General features: G+C 36.2%; 1 pseudogene; it reads right to left on the reverse strand.

Annotated features, from left to right (window-relative positions):
* Positions 1 to 1,342: 1,342 nt before the first annotated feature.
* LOC149262408 (RAF-like serine/threonine-protein kinase PRAF) overlaps positions 1,343 to 18,516 on the reverse strand; it is a 69,032-nt pseudogene continuing 51,858 nt past the window's right edge.

An 18,516-nucleotide genomic window follows, 5' to 3' on the forward strand; every position in this document is an offset into this window, starting at 1 on the left:
TAAATATAAATTCCAAAGACCCTAACTTTTTCTTATAAAGAAAACCCTAAATTTTTCTTATAACGATAAGCCCTAAACCAAACATTCTTAAAATTGTTAGTATTCTAATTTATTAAATGATTAATAGAAGCAAATGCAAATAATGAAGTAAATGTCTAAGAAATTTATTAAAGTATCAATTTTCTTGGGCTATGATGGTACATGTAAATTTCCATTCAAAAAACACATGTTTGTGTAAGGAAAAAATTAAATACCCATGTAATTGATTTGGATAGGTGTAAACTTGATTAGGAATTGTTTATCATTGAATTAGTCAATTATGATCATTGAGGGTGCACCAAAAGCACATATATTTAAGATTGTTCTCAAATGTGGAAATATTCTTCACAAAAAATTAAAAAACCCTATAAATAACTTAATCTTATAAAAGAGCCTCCTTTAGACATTTATATAGATTTTGGGGTTGGAAATACCATGGAACTTATGATATTTTTATTATTATTCCTCTTTTGATAGGTTTCCCACTTATCACCTTTTCTTCTACTTGTGTATTTGAATTGGCAATATTCATAAGAGTATATTGAACAATTTTGAAAGAGCACTACGCTAGAGAGATCCTTAAGGGATATCAAATCAAGGAGAAGGGACTTTAAGCCACCTCATCATGCAAGGTATGGACTACTTCTGTAGTCTTTTTCTTCTTGTAATAAGTATCTCTTTTCCCCACCCGTACCCCACCAATAATTTTATGATACCAATTTGATGCTAGTTTAATGCATTTTCTCAATTATAAATTTGATTAAAAAGTTTCTATTTTTCTTAGTGAGTTACATTTAGTATTTTCCCATTGTAAAGAAGTACTTTTTTGTCTTGTGTGCAAGCTTGTTCAAAAGCAACTAGTCCCCCCCCACTCCTCCAACTAAAAAGTAAGGCTTGGAATACTTAGTGACAAAAAAAAAAAGAGTTACAAACTCTTATTTTCCCTTTAATTTATCCAAATATTAATTTGAATTTCTTGCTTGCTTGATAGATAAAGCAAACCCTTTTTACTATGTTTTATGTCATTTCAATATACTAGTGGAAGAGTTAGTGGTACTAACTATGCCAAATATCTCATCCACATTACCTTTCCCTTGTTAAAGAAAGCACTTCAAATGAAAGAGGAACTGGATTTAGAAGGAATAAATTCGAAAATATATGTGAAACCTTCTTAAAGGACATTTTAACTTAAGGTTGAGCTAGATGAATAAAAGTAAAAGGATTTTTCATCCATAATGATTTCCATTAAACATAAATTCTAAAGACCCTAACTTTTTCTTATAAAGAAAACCCTAAATTTTTCTTATAACGATAAGCCCTAAACCAAACATTCTCAAAATTGTTAGTATTCTAATTTATTAAATGATTAATAGAAGCAAATGAAAATAATGAACAAGAACGTGAATCAAACCAATCAATTGGAGGGAAGACAATTTTTTATTGATCATGAGAGAACACTACATGGAAATATTATCTTGTTAGAGTTCGAGTAGTATTTAATTCTTTCTCTTGGTTTTTTTCCTAAAAGGTTCCTTGATTCAAAATATTGTTTCAACCTTTGTCGTTGATTTTTAATGACCCAAAGGGGTAAATATAGATGATATATCATAATGAATAAACTAGAAATTGCACAGAGAGGTGCAAAGGAACATTAGAGTCGGGAAATAAACAAGTGAGATATATTTACAATGAAAATTTGAAAGAAAATATTTCAAATATTTGAAAGAATGCAAATTGGCCCAACAGAAAAACACTTGATTCGAATTCACTAGGATTTTGCACAAGTCTAATTATGTGGATGTGCTGAACGTGAGCTTGAAGAGCCTTCCCTTTAGGTGGAAGCATTGCTACCATTACATGCAATCCAATAGTAATCTCTGTGAAAGTGGGTCTCATAGAAGGGTCTGCTAACCAACAATTCTCCATTGATGACCTCCACGAGGGATCACACCCCTTAGGGACAGATGGTTGCAAAGTATTGTTGACTATGCCACCTGCAAAATATCCATAAAGCTTGACATTAGCAGTATTTTCCAAATATTTCTGAATTACACATATCGCACTGTAACAACCCTTGTTAAAATTCATGTAAAAATATATATATATAAGACCAAGGTCATGGGACACGTATTCCAAGTTGAATGGTGGGAAAAACATCCTAATGGGTGTTCATTTGGTTATTATGGCTAAAGGAAATTGGAAAATGCAATGACAAAGTATTTGGAAAGGCATGAGGCATTAATTGGCATATTATCTACGAAAATAAAGGGAATTAGGAGAAAAGGAAGGTGAAAGGTCATAGGTTGCATGTAAGGAGGAAAGTGAAGAAAAATAATGGAAAATTGAAGAAAATAGAGGCTTCATTAATAAAAAGGCTTCTGAGGATTAGTTGGTAGGCTTTTTTTCAGTGTAGACTTTTTTCAGTTCAGTTTCGGAGCTCTCTTTCTATTCTCTCTCTCTCATACTCTTGGACACTTAGAGTTTTCTTGGAGCACTCTTGGAGAAGTGTGGCATACTTGGATTTGGAGAAAGAAGGAAAGGAAAGTAGGAAAGCGCAAGGGGACAACGGGATCAACAACTACAACGTGATTTCTTTGAAGGTATCGATTTGCATGTATGTTTACTTGCTAATTTTGGTATGCATAGCACATGCATGTGTTTTCTTGGTTATGACCTGTCATTAGCATGGAGGATTTCCTGGATTGACATTGGTTATACCTAGCCTTGCCATTTCCTAGATAGCCATGGTGTTGTGGGAGTCTTTCCCTTTTTTTTTCTGGTTGTTTCTCATGTTCCTTTGGTTGTGGGTTGAGTTGTTAGTTCTCGGAGCCTTGGTTAGAAAAACGCTTTGGAAGCCCTGTAATTGCTTGGGTTGAGATACTAGTCTTGGATCCTTGGTTGGAAAAACGCTATGGAAGCCCTGTAACAAATTGGGTTGAGTTATTAGTCCTGGAGACTTGGTTGGACAAATGCCCTAGAGCCCTCGATGGGTTGAGTTACTAGTCCTGGAGCCTTGGTTGGACAAACACTCTGGAGCTCGACAACAACGGGGGGTTGAGTTACTAGTCCTAGAGCCTTGGTTGGACAAACGCTCTGGAGCCTGAAAATAGTCATGGAAGTTGAGTTGGAACAAACACTCTGGAGCCCCAGACAGCTTGGGTAGAGACCAATCCGGTGATGGTTAGTGATGTCTGATCGTGAGGTGGAATCACTGGTTGAGGTGGTTGGCCTTTGGAAGCACTAGTTTGGTTTTGTTGGATGTGTTCCATGAAATACCACATTCATGCATGGAATATAGCACGGGGGTGATTGGCTTAAAGAAATATTTGGTTTAGCCTAGTCTATGGTCAGGTGGTTCAAGAAAGTCCCAGACTTGGTTGCATTTTGCATATGTTAATAAGAGATTCTTTCCTCTTGTATCTAATGGGTAAATATACTTGTTTACATGTGGCTTATATGGTTGTTATATCCTTGATATTTATGTTGGTTATATGTTGGTTATGAATGAGTTTTATGACAGTGATAATGTATGGTTCTCATCATGTTTTGGTTAATTTCTGAATGTACAATGAATATATGGCTTAATATATGATAATGCAGCTAATGTGAGAAGGCATCAATCCTTCTTGACGATTCTCATATAAGTATGAGACCCCTATGCTCAATTTTTTTCTAAACCTGTAGAATGCATATTTCTGACATGTTTGACGAAATGACTGTCATAGCTGGGCTAGGTAAGGTCATGTCCTTGATCAAGATTTGTGTTAGATACTTTGTCTTGGTGTCATTTATTGTCTTGGAAAGTCTCATCAAGTTTCAAGTAGTGGTTGGAGACTAACCCTGAAAAAATGGCTTAAATATCGCAATCTCTGGCACATAATTGACTGAAAAAGACTGTAGTCTCTCCCTTACAGGAATTATGGGAGCCACTGGAGGGTCCCAATTGCATGCATGCCCGTGTCATGGGAGAGAATGGGGGTCTTTTCAGTGAAAATGAAATTTGACTCAAGGCTTAGGCACCTGGAGGGGTGGTTTAGCTTAAGTGGGTCCTGTAGCTCCTTAGGAAGGCCAGTAAGGTTTTCTTGTGTCGATTCCACTTCCTTAAGGTGATCTAGGAGGTTGAATCATATCATAGTAACTCTTTGTCAGATGTTTACCCTGGTGGACCGATTAGCTTGGGTAAATGTGGAAGGAGGGTGTTACAACATGGTATTAGAGCATGGTTCACCCCTTGGACTAGATGGGTAGAATGTGTTTGTCATGCATGCATGTAGGTTGTATATGTGCTTGTTATGTATGCATGTTGGTAGTCATTGTTGCAGTTGTGTTTTCATGTAGAAGTTGATGATGTTGTTGTTGGGATGCATTTGTCATGAATGCATATCAGTTGTATATGCATTTGTTATGCATGTCAATGTCTATATGTTTTTATGCATGCATTGTCATGTTTATGGTTATGCATGTATAGTAGGTCATACATGGCATTGCAAGGTCATTGTATGCAATTAGGTCATTGTGATGCTATTGATATGTTATGATGCTAATGTGTTGGTTGAGATAGAGTAGGAGATGTATATTATCAGAATGAGGTTGCAGCACTAGACTTCGGGGTAAGAGAAAATCATCATATAGGTTTGTATGTCTGGAATGCATGTATGTAGTTAATGGTTGTTATAAGAATTAGTTCTACTTATATACTTATCATTCTATTGTTGTTGTGGTTACATGCATGGTAGATGCTAGTTAAGTGTGGGCATATGCACACGCATTAGATAGTCATGTAGGATAGTAAATTGTTGTCATATGCATTGTTGTTGTTATTTTACGATAGTTAGCTTGATGATTATGTTATATGTTGTTGATGAGCATGTTATATGTTAACTTGTTGTTGTTATATGTTAGTTAACTTGGTGATTAGGGTTATTGCATTAAAATTTTGATGTTATATGTTTTGTGCTAATTTAGATTGACCTATGCAGATGATTATGGTTATGACATTCATGTATGAGTTAATATATTGGTGATAGTGTGTTGTATTAATCTAGATTGAATGCGCATATGTGATTGTTATGCATGAATTATAGTTGTTTATGAGCTTATGATGTGAACATGTTAGCTAGTTACTATTATGGATATCATGATCTTATTTATGTTTGAGTTGATGTGTTGTGAAGTTATATCATGCTAATCTAGATTGAGTGTGTAGCCAAGATAGCCTCCCCTGAGATACATTAAGGTATGAGTTTCCTTATGTCGTCTATATGGTGTTTGAGTCTTTGGTGTCTATTATGTCATCTAGTTGATTTATCTAACATGGTACGTTTATAGTTTGTTTGATTTTTTATTAGTTGCATGATATGATTATGTGTCTATAGATTTCATGAAGAAATGATCTTGTTTTAAGATGGTTGTACTAATACATATGTGTTGAGACAACTGATATGTACTTGAGTGTAAGTAGGTGTTAGTTGTAGAATTATGTATTATGATTGATGAATGTGAGTTAATTATTGAGTATGACATGGTTGTTAGACTTGGTAAAGGATTGATTTCAAATTCGTAGACACGATGACTTGATCTGTGGAACATGTGACTAACATGAGTGAACAGTTGCAGGGAAGCATGCTTGGTATTAACATGACAAGGTAATAGTTGATGCGTTTATAAAACTAATAGTTGGTTGATGTGGTAGTGCATAGTAAGACTCGTTTGCAACAAGGTTAAAAGGTAAAAGAAAGGGATTGGGTGAGAATTCCTCTGGCTATGTTTGGAAACCGCAATTCCAAACAAATGAATGCTCTGAATGCAAGAGATCTTCTTAACCCTAGATTTTGCCTGAAATTATGTGGATACACGTTATATTCCTAAACATGTATTTGACAGGTATAATAGTTCGTGTATAGTTATAGCTAGAATCATCAAAGGATTGGAGTCTCTTGAGAGACGGTGTGGATGTGTTCTGCTATAAGGAAATTTTCTTGGCACGACAAGGTAAGATAGCTAGTATATTGTATATTTATTTATGCGCTGACAATTATGTGTTTATGGCAGTATGATGCAGGGGATTGCATGGAAAAGAGATTGCCATGAAATCTTGAAGAAGGCGCAGGTTGAATTTCCCTTGGAAGCAATGGGAACCAAATATGGTCGAGTCATGGTGTTTGTTGCAGTTTTTTGTTTTCGATCTTTGTGATTGGTTGCGCTTAGGATGTAGTTTTGTTTATGTCTAGTGTATGGCCATACCACTTTGTTTGTGGTGTCCTATTGTTATTGGTTTTCATGGTTTTCTTATTGTTTGTCTCTTGGTATTTCCTTTAATGTCTTGAGGGGCTTGGGAATTGCTTAGGGCAAGAGGAAGTTAATGGAGCTCAAGGAAGGTCATGTAAGGCCGAATGAAGCTCAGCGCATGTGTAAGGGAAATTGAAGGCAAGAGTATGACAACTGGTTAAGTTGGTTGGGTCCATTAGGGAAAATGGACGATGGAAGAGCAGTCATAAGAAAAGTAGTCAAGAAAGGTAAAGTAAATGGATTTGAGGCGTCAGATGCCTTAACTATGTTGGGAACTGTTGTTCTTGATGTTGTGCATGTTGTGCACAGATAAAGGGATTTCTCTTAACCTTGAACTTGCTATTTTGTAATTATGTTGATCTTTATATATGTATACATGTATGCATGCATGTCATTGTCTGATAGGGTCATCAAAGATCATGATTATCTTATGCTGAAGTTTATATATAAATATGTATCTATGTATCTATGCACTGTCTGACAGGGTTGTTAGGGATCATTGTTTTGGAGGAATGAGTGCTTATGCAGGCGAATGACATGAAGAGGTTCCTAGTCTTATGAGGAAAATTGGGAAGAGTAGCCTCATCAAATTTATGAGGTCAGTATCATGTAGATATGAGTTGATATTGTGTGTTTGTACTATGCCTATTTTTATGTTATGGACATGCAAGGTTGAGAGATACATCGATAGAATGGAAATAGCATCATCCGCGACATGCTAGGATAAGCATGGATGGCGGAGAGACACTGGAAGCAAGGTTGCTTGATAGGACAATGTGGTCTTAGGTTGTGCAATACTAGTGTTGTGTCCCTATTATATATGCAGTGTCGTGTGTATATTGCATATGCAGCGCTAGGTATAGATGGTGCTATGTACATGTTGGATATGTGGTGCTGTGTACATATTGTACTATGCGCATGATGGATATGCGGTGTTGTGTGCATATGGTGCTATGTACATGTTGTATATGTAGCTATGTACATATGGTGTTGTGTGCATGATTGTACATGTGGTGTTGTGTGCATGTGGTGCTATGTACATGTTGTACATGTGGTGTTAGCTACATGTCATGCATGTGGTGTTGTGTACATGTGGTGTCGTGTACATGCCATGCATCTGGTGTTCTGTACATGTGGTATTGTGTACATGTTGTACAGGTGATGTGATGTACATGTGGTGTTGTTTACACATTGTGCAGGTGGTGCCATGTACATGTGATGTTGTGCACACATTGTGTAGGTGGTGATGTGTACATGTGGTATTGTGTACATGTGGTACTATGTACATGTTGTACATATGGTACTGTTGCACATATGGTACTGGTGTACATGTGGTATTTTGTGCATGGCATACATGTTGTGTTGCGGGCATGTGGTATTGTGTATGTGCATTGTGTATTCGTGGTATCATGACATGTGTATTCGTTGTGTTTTACTATGTGTACGTATATGGATTTTTTTGTACATTGTATGTAGGTGTATGTGTTGTGTTGTACATCGGGTATAGATGTATGTGTCGTGTTGTACACCAAGTGTAGGTGTATGTGTTGTGATGTACATTGTGTATATGTACATGATTGAGGAAAAGAAAAGGCACTGGGTGTTGTTGGGTGTGGCAATCGATCCGGTGTGTGTATGGAAAGGACAATGGATAAAGGTAGAAGCTAAGGATTGATTAAAGGATAATTATAAGTATTTTATTCTCATTTTATTATGCATGTGATCTATGATTATGATTTATGATGGTTACATGTGATCTATGATTATGGTTTATGATGATTGCATGTGATTTATGATTTTGATCTATGATGGTTGTGTTTCAAGTTAACTGGATGTGATATGTTTATACATAATGATTTAATCAAAGATGCTAGTTTGACTTGTTGTGACAGGAAGTGAATAGGATTGCAAATGTACCTTATTGACATGCTACCAATGAGGTATGATTTGAATTTATTTTAATTCATTTTGAATCTAATGGAAATTATGTGCTTGGTATAGGAAAGCATGCAATGCCCAGTTTGGGATGGTTGAAACTGACTACAAGAATTCATAGAAACAGCTAAAGGAATTGGAACATGAAACAATATGTTGGTAAAGCATTCAAGAATAGGGCCATCATGGGACACTAGTACCCAATAGTGTCCACTGATTTCCATGAGCATGCTATGACCGGTATGATGGTTTTGAGGAAGGTATATGCCTTGCTTTTTGGACTTCTATGCGAGGAAACCTTGCCAAGGGAGGGGTCGCTCGAGGGATTGTATAACAGAGAAGAGGAATGCCCGCGGAACTTGGAAGGTGTGTGACAGCATGGAATGGGGGACCAGATTGCCTGAGGGACTATGTAGCAGAGAAGGGAAGGTTAGGGATGGATTGTTTTTGGTCATTAGAATTGCCAGATGGAATCAGATGCACATTGGGAGTGTGCCCTAGAATAATGAGCCGGTAACTGTTCACTAAGAGGACAAGTGGCACAGGATTGTAGCATTTTACATTGGATGCAACTTTGACTTTGGCAGTGGAATCTAGACTTCCTGGGAAGGAGGTGAATCCTAGTATTACTTTGAGGGTGGAGGTGTGAACCTCTGGATTCCCTTGTTGCGGATGCAGGCATCGTATCCTTTTATTTGTTGGTTGAGAAAATGTGCATATGTGTATATTATTGTAAATATTTTATTGATATGGATTTATAAATCTCCATGGACAATATGTTTATTCACTTGTTGAAGCAAATGTGTGTGAGTATGTATGTATATATCATTGTAAATACCGCATTGAGTTATTTTTATAAAGCTCCAGTAAGAAGTATGTTGTAATGTTCAACAGGTTGTCATTGTAAATGTTGTATTGAGTTGTATTATAAAGCTCCATAGGCATCATGAGTCTTTGGTGTATAAGTGTCATTGAACACCGAGGATGGTGTTCGCCCAAGGGAGAGGGTTCTGTAACAACCCTGGTTAAAAATTCATGTAAAAATATATAAGACCAAGGTCATGGGACACATATTCCAAGCTGAATGGTGGGAAAAACATCCTAATGGGTGTTCATTTGGTTATTATGGCTAAATGAAATTGGAAAAGGCAATGACAAAGGCTTTGGAAAGGCATGAGGCATTAATTGGAATGTTATTTATGAAAATAAAGGAAATTGGGAGAAAAGGAAGGTGAAAGGTCACAGGTTGCATGTGAGGAGAAAAATGAAGGGAAATAATGGAAAATTGAAGAAAATAGAGGCCTCATTAATAAAAAGGCTTATGAGGATCAGTTGGCAAACTTTTTGTCAGTTTAGACTTTTTTCATTTCAATTTTGGAGCTCTCTCTCTATTCTCTCTCTCATACTCTTAGACACTTAGAGTTTTATTGGAGAACTCATGGAGGAGTGTGGCATACTTGGATTTGGATAAAGAAGGCAAAGGAAAGCATGAAAGTGCAAGGGGACAGTTGGATCAACAACTACAACTGAATTTCTTTGAAGGTATCGAGTTGCATGTATGGTGTCCTTGCTAGGTTTGGCATGCATGAAACATGCATTTGTTTTATTGGTTATGTTACACAGTAATTTGTCACCGTTTGTCACCGTCCCTGTTACCCCTCTCCCGCACACTGGAGGACTCATTCCGGGACCTGTGAGAAGTGACATGACCTGAAACCACTTGCATCATATTCCTCTAAGTATGAGCTTCATATGCCCTGAAGACATCTCCTGCAGAATACCCATGAAAACAACTCTTTTTGCATTAGCGCGGGTCCACAGTTTACTGCCCGCGCCAATGAGGGAAATCCTCTAAAGAGGGCGCGCTATTGGCGCTCTGTCTCAGAGTCGCACTCGCGCCAACCGAATTGAGTAAAGTTTTCAACCAACAAGCTTTCGAAGGTTCTCCTTAACCCATTCACCAACTGAACCTATGTTGAGCTAGGATGGTTTGGCTTCGAATCTCCATGGAAGGGAAGTGGTTTGCCACTTTTCATGGAAGTTTCTAAGTGATAAAGCCAATCCCATGAATAATGTGGTTGATCCTATCTCTTTACTCTCTATCTATAAAAGCTTGTCTCTATGCCTTGAGCAAGCTAGTTCCAGCATAGTGATAGAGAATACCAGGAGTTCAAAAGTTTGAAGCTGCAAGAGCCTTCTTTGCACCCATAAGGCCAAATCTAAGTGAGGAGATTCTTGTCACCCAAGAGAGAGAGGCTTGTTCCCCATCCCAACAAGCTTTGCAAGACTTGTGTAGCTGACTACCTAGCCAAAGGAGGATTTGACGTCAGAACAATGGTTGTATTCTTCTTTGTTATTTATCAATAATAGATGACTATCATTATGGTTCCACTCTCATTGTCTTATGATTGATGTTGAGTTATATCTTTTCTGACTGATATATAGTTGCATCTATTGGATTTTATGCTTGTATTTGTGCTGTTCTTTGCATGTGCAGGTGTCTAATCATGGAGATCGTGGGGATCGTGACCGGCCGAGGCAAAGGAACGAGGGTGACGTCTCTTCTACGAATATTAGCGTTGGAATCCAAGTAGGTTATCATCATCCACTTTTGATTTGTAATTAGGAACTTGCGTGATGGCATTGTTTGATTGTTGCTAGACCTGGTCTGGGCTAGTAGGGATCGTCTCTGTCCGCAGAGAGGATTTACCTCCACAACAGGTTATAATCTATCATTGGCATGGAGGATTGCCTGGATTGGCAGTGGTTATTCCTAGACTTACCATTTACTGGATAGCCATGGTGTTGTGGGAGTCTTTCCCTTTTGCTTTCTAGTTGGTTCTCATGTTCCTTTGGCTATGGGTTGAGTTATTAGTTCCTATAGCCTTGGTTGGACAAACACTTTGGAAGCCCTGTAATGACCTGGGTTGAGTTACTAGTCTTGAATCGTTGGTTGGACAAATGCTTTGGAATCCCTGTAATAACTTAGGTTGAGTTATTAATCCTGGAGCCTTGGTTGGAAGAACACTCTAGAGCCCTCAGTGGGTTGAGTTACTAGTCCTGGAGCCCTTGGTGGGTTGAGTTACTAGTCTTGGAGCCTTGGTTGGACAAACCCTCTGGAACCTGACAACAGTCATGGGTTGAGTTACTAGTTCTGGAAGCCTGGTTGGAACAAACACTCTGGATCCTTGGACAACTTGGTTAGAGACCAATCCAGTGATGGTTAGTGATGTCTAACTGTGCGGTGGAATCATTGGTTGAGGGTTGCGGCAATTAGCCTCTAGAAGCCCTGGTTTGGTTTTGTTGGATGTGTTCCATGATATCCCACATTCATGCTTAGAATACGGCACGTGAGTGATTAGATGAAAGAATGATTTAGTTTGGCCTAGTCTATGGTCGGGTGATTTGTGGAAGTCCCGGACCCGGTTTCATTTTGCATATGTTAACAAGAACTTCTTTCGTCTTATATCTAATGGGTAAATATATTTGTTTACATGTGGCTTATATGGCTGTTATATCCTTGATATTTATGTTGGTTATATGTTGCTTATGAATGAGTTTTATGACAATGATAATGTATGGATCTCATCATGTTTTGGTTGATCTCTGAATGTACAATGAATATATGGATTAATAGATGATAATGCACGTAATGTGAGAAGGCATTGATCCTTCTTGGAAATTCTCAGATAAGTATGAGACCCCTATGCTCATATATGTTGTTTAAACCTATAGAATGCATATTTGTGACATGTTTGACGAAATGAATGTCATAGTTGGGATTGGTTAGGTCAAGTCCTTGATCAAGTTTTGCGTTAAAGGCTTTTTCTTGGTGTCATTTATCGTCTCGAAAAATCTCATCAAGTTCCAGGCAATGGCTGGAGACTAGCCTTGAAAAAGTGGCTTAAATCTCGCAGTCTCTAGCACAGAACTGGCTAAAAAAGACTACAGTCTCTCCCTTGTAGGCATTGTGGGAGAAATTGGAGGGCCCCATTTGCATGCATGCCCATGTCATGGGAGAGATTGGGGATTTTTTCAGTGAAAAGGAAATTTGACTCAGGGCTTTGGCACTTGGAGGGGTGGTTTAGCTTATGTGGGTCCTGTAGCTCTTGAGCAAGGTCAGTAAGGTTTTCTTCTATCAATTCCACTTCCTTAAGGTGATCTAGGAGGTTGAATCATATCATAGTAAGTCTTTGTCACATTTTTACCTCGGTGGACCGGTTAGCTTGGGTCAATGTGGGAGGAGGGTGTTACACGCACCTCCATCTTTAGCTACGACAAATACAGGGATATGACACTACAAGGATGATGGTCATCATTACAAGGAACAAGGGCATCCCAATGATTTCCCCATAATGCATATTGGCATAAGTCTCCTCTCCAGTAAGAAACTCGCACATTACAATGCCAAATGAAACACATCAACCTGGAAGGGAAAAAAATATACCAGATAATTTGTTGTCTAAGTTCATAAATTGTGGTCTAAGTTCAGAAACTCAAAACTAAGCATTCACGTAATCAAATATAAAAGTATTTCATCATTTTAACTTTTCAGAAACCATATTGCTGCTACCATTTAATAGCTCTGGAGCCATCCATGGAAGGGTTCCTTGCACATCACCAAAAACTAATGTTTGATATTTAATTTTTGACGACCCTAGATCACTTGCAAAATGTTATGCATGGAACTACATATTGGTACGAATTATACGAGACTCTAACAAATCAAAATAGAAGTTTTCCTAGAGGCTAACACTCATCTCCACCCAAACATTACAGGTTAAGGCACATTGTAGCCAACAAATATCACAAATCCATAGAGTAGCTAACTCCCTTAAAATTTTTGTTTTACCTTACATATAGGACGTTGGGGATCTCTCATGTTTGCCTATAGATTCTCATATTTCAAGTCAAAGTGAACGAAATTCTTTCCATGTAAGTATTGCATCCCAAAAGCAGCGTCCATTAAGATTATCAAATGCTTTCGATGATCAAATGTCCTGCAAAAATTGATACTTTATGGTAGAATTTTGTTGTGCAAGGAATTTATCAATTTCCCCTTCTGTTTGGCAGTGTGAAGGCATGGAAAATTAATCTATTAAAATAATGTGTACCAGACCTATATCTATCCTTCTTTTGAAAGACCTGTTTGAGTGAGCCATTCACCATGTATTATCTTACTGTTGCCAAGGTTCCCCGTAGTGCGTTTGGTACAATACCATAGAATGCAAAAACATTTCGATGATGACGTTGTGAAAGCATGCAAACTTCCCTCTATAAATCAGCCCCCTAAATAAAAAAATTAATTGAGATATGCTCAATATTTAAAGTGAATTGAACATAGAGATTGATATCATGCAACAAACATAACTGTTAAGGAGCAATCCAGAAAAGTGTTCTTCTCTTACCAAACGTTCTTGCTCAGATAGATTTCCCATAAAGAAACTATTCTTTATATCTTTGATTGCAACATATGTTCCCCTCCATTTGCCATGATATACTGTCCCAAAGGTGCCAGAACCAAGCTCTCTCAATTCTTCAATGTCAACATTTTTTATTGTCTACTAAAATGCATGCAAGGATGAAAGAATCCTCAATACCAGACTCAAGTGAATTTCAGAAAAACACTTGCAAACATACATTAAAAGTAATTGGATTTCAAGGTACTAAAAAATAAATCTATGGACCTGCAACCGCTCTAAAATATCGTCGCTAATAACTGTTGCAGGCCAACCATCGTCCACTTCTTCAGTATTAGGTCCCTAGACATTTGTTAAGAAAGAAAAAAGATGCACATCGTCGTCACAAGTAGAAGAAAAAAATTTGTAGGAAGCAATAATGACAATAGCTTTAATACCTCAGAGTTCAAATCAATAGTAGAAATAGCTTCCTCCTCTGTCCCTTTTGGTTGTATTTCTGGTATACTATTTCCCTGAACCTTTCCATCCTCAATAGCCTGGTTCTATTCATGCATTTGAGAGCATTGTAGCAGGAAAAATAGGTTTTCGAAGAGATGCAACAATGACTTCCTTGACAAAAGTCTCTCTCTCCTTTCACACTATCATATGGAGGATGACATAGGGTTAAAGTTGACATCATTGTATTGTTCTCCAAATATGACAAATGCATAAGGTAAAACAAACACTAACACATTTAAAGATACAATAAAAAATATAATATGTACAAGACAATTTATCCTTACCTTCCACTTTGAGATCTGATAAATCCAATGTTAGTGAAGGTAGTCCTATAGTAAGGTCATCCTTTGTAGTGTCCAAATCCTAATAGGTTCTCTCTCCTATTGCAGGAAGGTTAGTTGAAACATAATTGTTATTGGTTGGTGAAAAACTAGCAGTGGCAAGGGATTTTTTCTAGGAAGAAAGTTTTGACACCTTGTAAGTTTCCACGTAAGTGTCTTTTAAGTATTCACTTAATGAATCAGATCCACATTTATTGTGTTGTGATGTTACAGTTGCAGAGTCAACAACTCCAACTTTGACATAAAAAGGGGGCTGGTATTGGATTGAATATTGGAATGAATATTGGAATGCACACCATCGTCATGAATTATGCTCTTCACTTGAAGTTGCATATTATGTTGCTTAGGTATGCTTTTGGGTGAGGTGACAACTGCGGAGTAAAATTTGGATTCATTGATTTTATCAGAGGATCTAACATTCGATAGATCATCCATAAGAAGAAAGGAGAAATCTCCACTACCATCAGAAGATGCATCCTCCCCGAATGACTATGAATGATATTGTTCATATGCATGGGTCAAAGTGCTTGGGTTTTCATTATGAGCAATGATGTCATGGTTAGAACTAAGGCTACCCACTTCATTTTTACCAGTCAAATATGTATCCATATTTCCTTCCTGATGAGCCACGACATGCCCTTGGAGAGGATGTGAGACTCTTACTTCTTGAATTCTAAATCTAGAAGTTGGCACTGCCGCTTCATTCTTTCTTCTAGACAGTTTATTTTCTTGGGATACATCAGGAATGACACCCCTTGTTCCCACATCAACTACATTGATAGCCTTCTTGAACTGATATGATGTCGGTACAAAATATTTAAACACATTTCCTTGTTTATAAGTCAAATAAGGATCTATCTTTTGCTAAGGATGATAGGCATATATTGCCTCTATGGATTATCTGTATGCTTTTTATGAAAGGGAGACTGGGCAGTTCTATGCCTTATCAGTATCTCAAATTATGTATTGATGATCTTTATATACTCTTAATATAAAGCTATGTTGGTTTTTTTTTTCTCTGAAAAAAAAAGGATCACTCAAACCTGAACTTAATAAACCATAGAGATCCTTTGAAAGAACAGTCCAAGTGGAGGATTTGATAAGTGTGTTTCTCAGGTATGATTTCAGGTCAACACGCACAAGAATTTCTCGACAATTCATTAGAGACTTAGGATCCTAGATGGAGATCATCGCGGACATCTCCATAGGCATAGGGTTGTTGACCACCCAATTTAGGGATTACCTGTAAAATTTGACAGGAGAATTAGGCAGAATCATAATTCGAATTATAAAGAGGAGCAACAACAGCTGAGAAAATCTGTTTGGGATTGCAACAATAGTCTATATGATTCCTTTGAGTTGTATTCCTTTTCTCTACAACCGAATCGTGTAATAGCCATAGCATCCATGTTGTCTGAGCTAATCAACAATAATCAGTTAGTCAGTGAAGTTCGGAGTCAGTCAAAGCCACACTACGTCTCCACTAAAAGCGCGACCAACAACACCAAATGCAAATATTGTGTTGCTCAGGTATGATTTTGGGTGAGGTGAAAACCAACCACGTGTAAATTTTGGATAGGCACAAGGACGATGAAAACTAAGCTCATTGATTCGTTGCAGTGAAAAATGTTCGGACATCAAAAGCCTGCAGAGAAAAACGCCTTCGACGTAATTAGCATTTACACCAAAAGGTGTAAGGGCATGTAAATAGTGTTTTGGGGTTTTTGACCTTTCAAATATATATACAATAAAATTTTAAATAGAGGTGGAAGGATATACGGGCCCTAACAATGAAAACCACAGTGCTTAGAGAAGAAGGACACGTGGACCCAACAAAAAAGTAAATTAGTGATTTGAGAGACACCCCTCTAGTTTTGAAAATCGGAAGGGGGAGTCCCTCAATTAATCTCTATCGATGATTTTGTGCAACTGGTATTGGCACGAATCCAAATGAGATACCCCCCATTAAACTTTTGTGGGACAAGGGGTCCCTCATGCTATCGTATCTCGCTGGTCTTGGGCACATATCATCTAAGCCATTGAACAAGAACAAAAAAGTTTGCTAGTGAACAAAAACAATATAGGTTTCTAGTGAACTAGAATGGAGTGATTTGAAGCAATTTGAGTGCCCCATATACTATGCTTATTACAAAAGGTCTTGTTTAATGAGAGTGAAATAAATAATATTTAAATCATGATAAAATTGATTTTAAATTTGGCTAAAATTATATTTAAAGTACACATTATACCATCTGAAAACTTCACATATAAATTCTAATTTGATTTTGATCAATTTCAAACTAACCCAAATTAGGACATTTTTTTTAAGAATAAAAATTCTTTTTTTTTGGATCTTTAGGAACAATATATGGACCAAAATGGAATAATTTTTTCGATATGACGTAATATAAATATGCTTACCAACCAAATTTAGATATCATTAATGAGAAAAGGGAATAATGCTAGGGACCATAATCATGTGGCATGAACAAAAGTAGCTTCCGCCACAACTCATCATTATGAATTCAATTGAACAATAGATCAAATCACCTTAGATTCATCTTAACTCTAGATCTATCAGATGGATCAAATCTTTTTAGGTGCAAACATCTTTTTTGATTGAAAAACTTGAGGAAAGGTTTGCACCTCAAGAGATTTGATCCCTCTCAGAGCTTGATAAATCCAAAGTTAAGATGGATCTAACTTGGTTTGATTTTTTTTTATTTTTATTTTTTTTATCAATTTTTTTTAATATAATTTGACAGAGTTCACCAAAAAATGTAATAAAATAAAATTATATATATATATATATATATATATAATATATATATATATATATATATATATATATATATATATATATATATATATATATAACATATTTTGATCATGAAATGAGAGATGGTTTTTGGGCATGTGGCATCAATGAGTCATGGTATTGTAACAAAGTTAATAATATCCACAATAAAGTGGGGGTGAATATCGATGGTTAAAATTATTTTTATATTGTAAGTATTAAGTTTTTATGTGCTTATTAATGAAATTTAAATGTGGTTACAAAATTATTATTTTAATTTATATGGTAAAATGGATCGTAATTTATAGCTACTATTTATATCTTAATATGATAGAGGGTTTATATATATCTCAAAATTAATTATAGTCTTTTTTATTTTAGATTTAATTAAAAAAATTATAAATTAAATTCAAATACAATATTAATAAAAATATTTTGATTGTGAAATGAGAGATTGTTTTTGGGCATGTGGTATTGATGATGCATGATATTATAACAAAGCCTATTTACAACTAATTATATCTATGGTAAACTTGGCGTGAATATCCATGGTTAAAAATATTGTTATATGGTAAGTTTATTGTAAGTATTAAAGTTTTTATGTTCTTATTAATTAAATTTAAATATGGTTACAAAATCATTATTTTAATTTATAAGGTAAAATGGATCTTAACTTCTAGCTAATAATTATAGGTTATATATTTTTATGTGATATGTATATTGTTAGTTTATTTTTATCTAAAAAGTTATTCGTAAACAAAATTTCAATATAACAAATTGAATTTTATTATTTTCATTCCTTTTATTTTTTAGGGATACTACAACATCTCCCTCGTAGTGGGTTCTATATTACTTTTAACCTTTTATTAAATGTTCACACGTCATTTACATCTTATAAATTCAACATATTAAGCCAACATGTAAAAATGTTGACAAACTTTCGTACATTACACCTACAGATCTACCCTATACTGGGTTGTAGAGTGCCTCTTGACATAATTAGTGATTTAAGGGTAGGAAGGCATGACAAGAGTTGCCACCACCACAACTCATCATTATGAACACAATCTATAATAATGATTTAAGGGTAGGAAGGAATGAACATAAGTTGTCGCCACCACAGTTAATCATGATGCAACATAGTATGTTTTCACTTTTGTAAATACCATCCACTATAATTCTCCCATTTTCCTTGGAA

This window comes from Pinus tabuliformis, chromosome 6 (genome assembly GCF_031772625.1).
Source record: "Pinus tabuliformis cultivar Carrire ecotype Pingquan chromosome 6, CPIR1, whole genome shotgun sequence".
NCBI lineage: Eukaryota > Viridiplantae > Streptophyta > Pinopsida > Pinales > Pinaceae > Pinus > Pinus tabuliformis.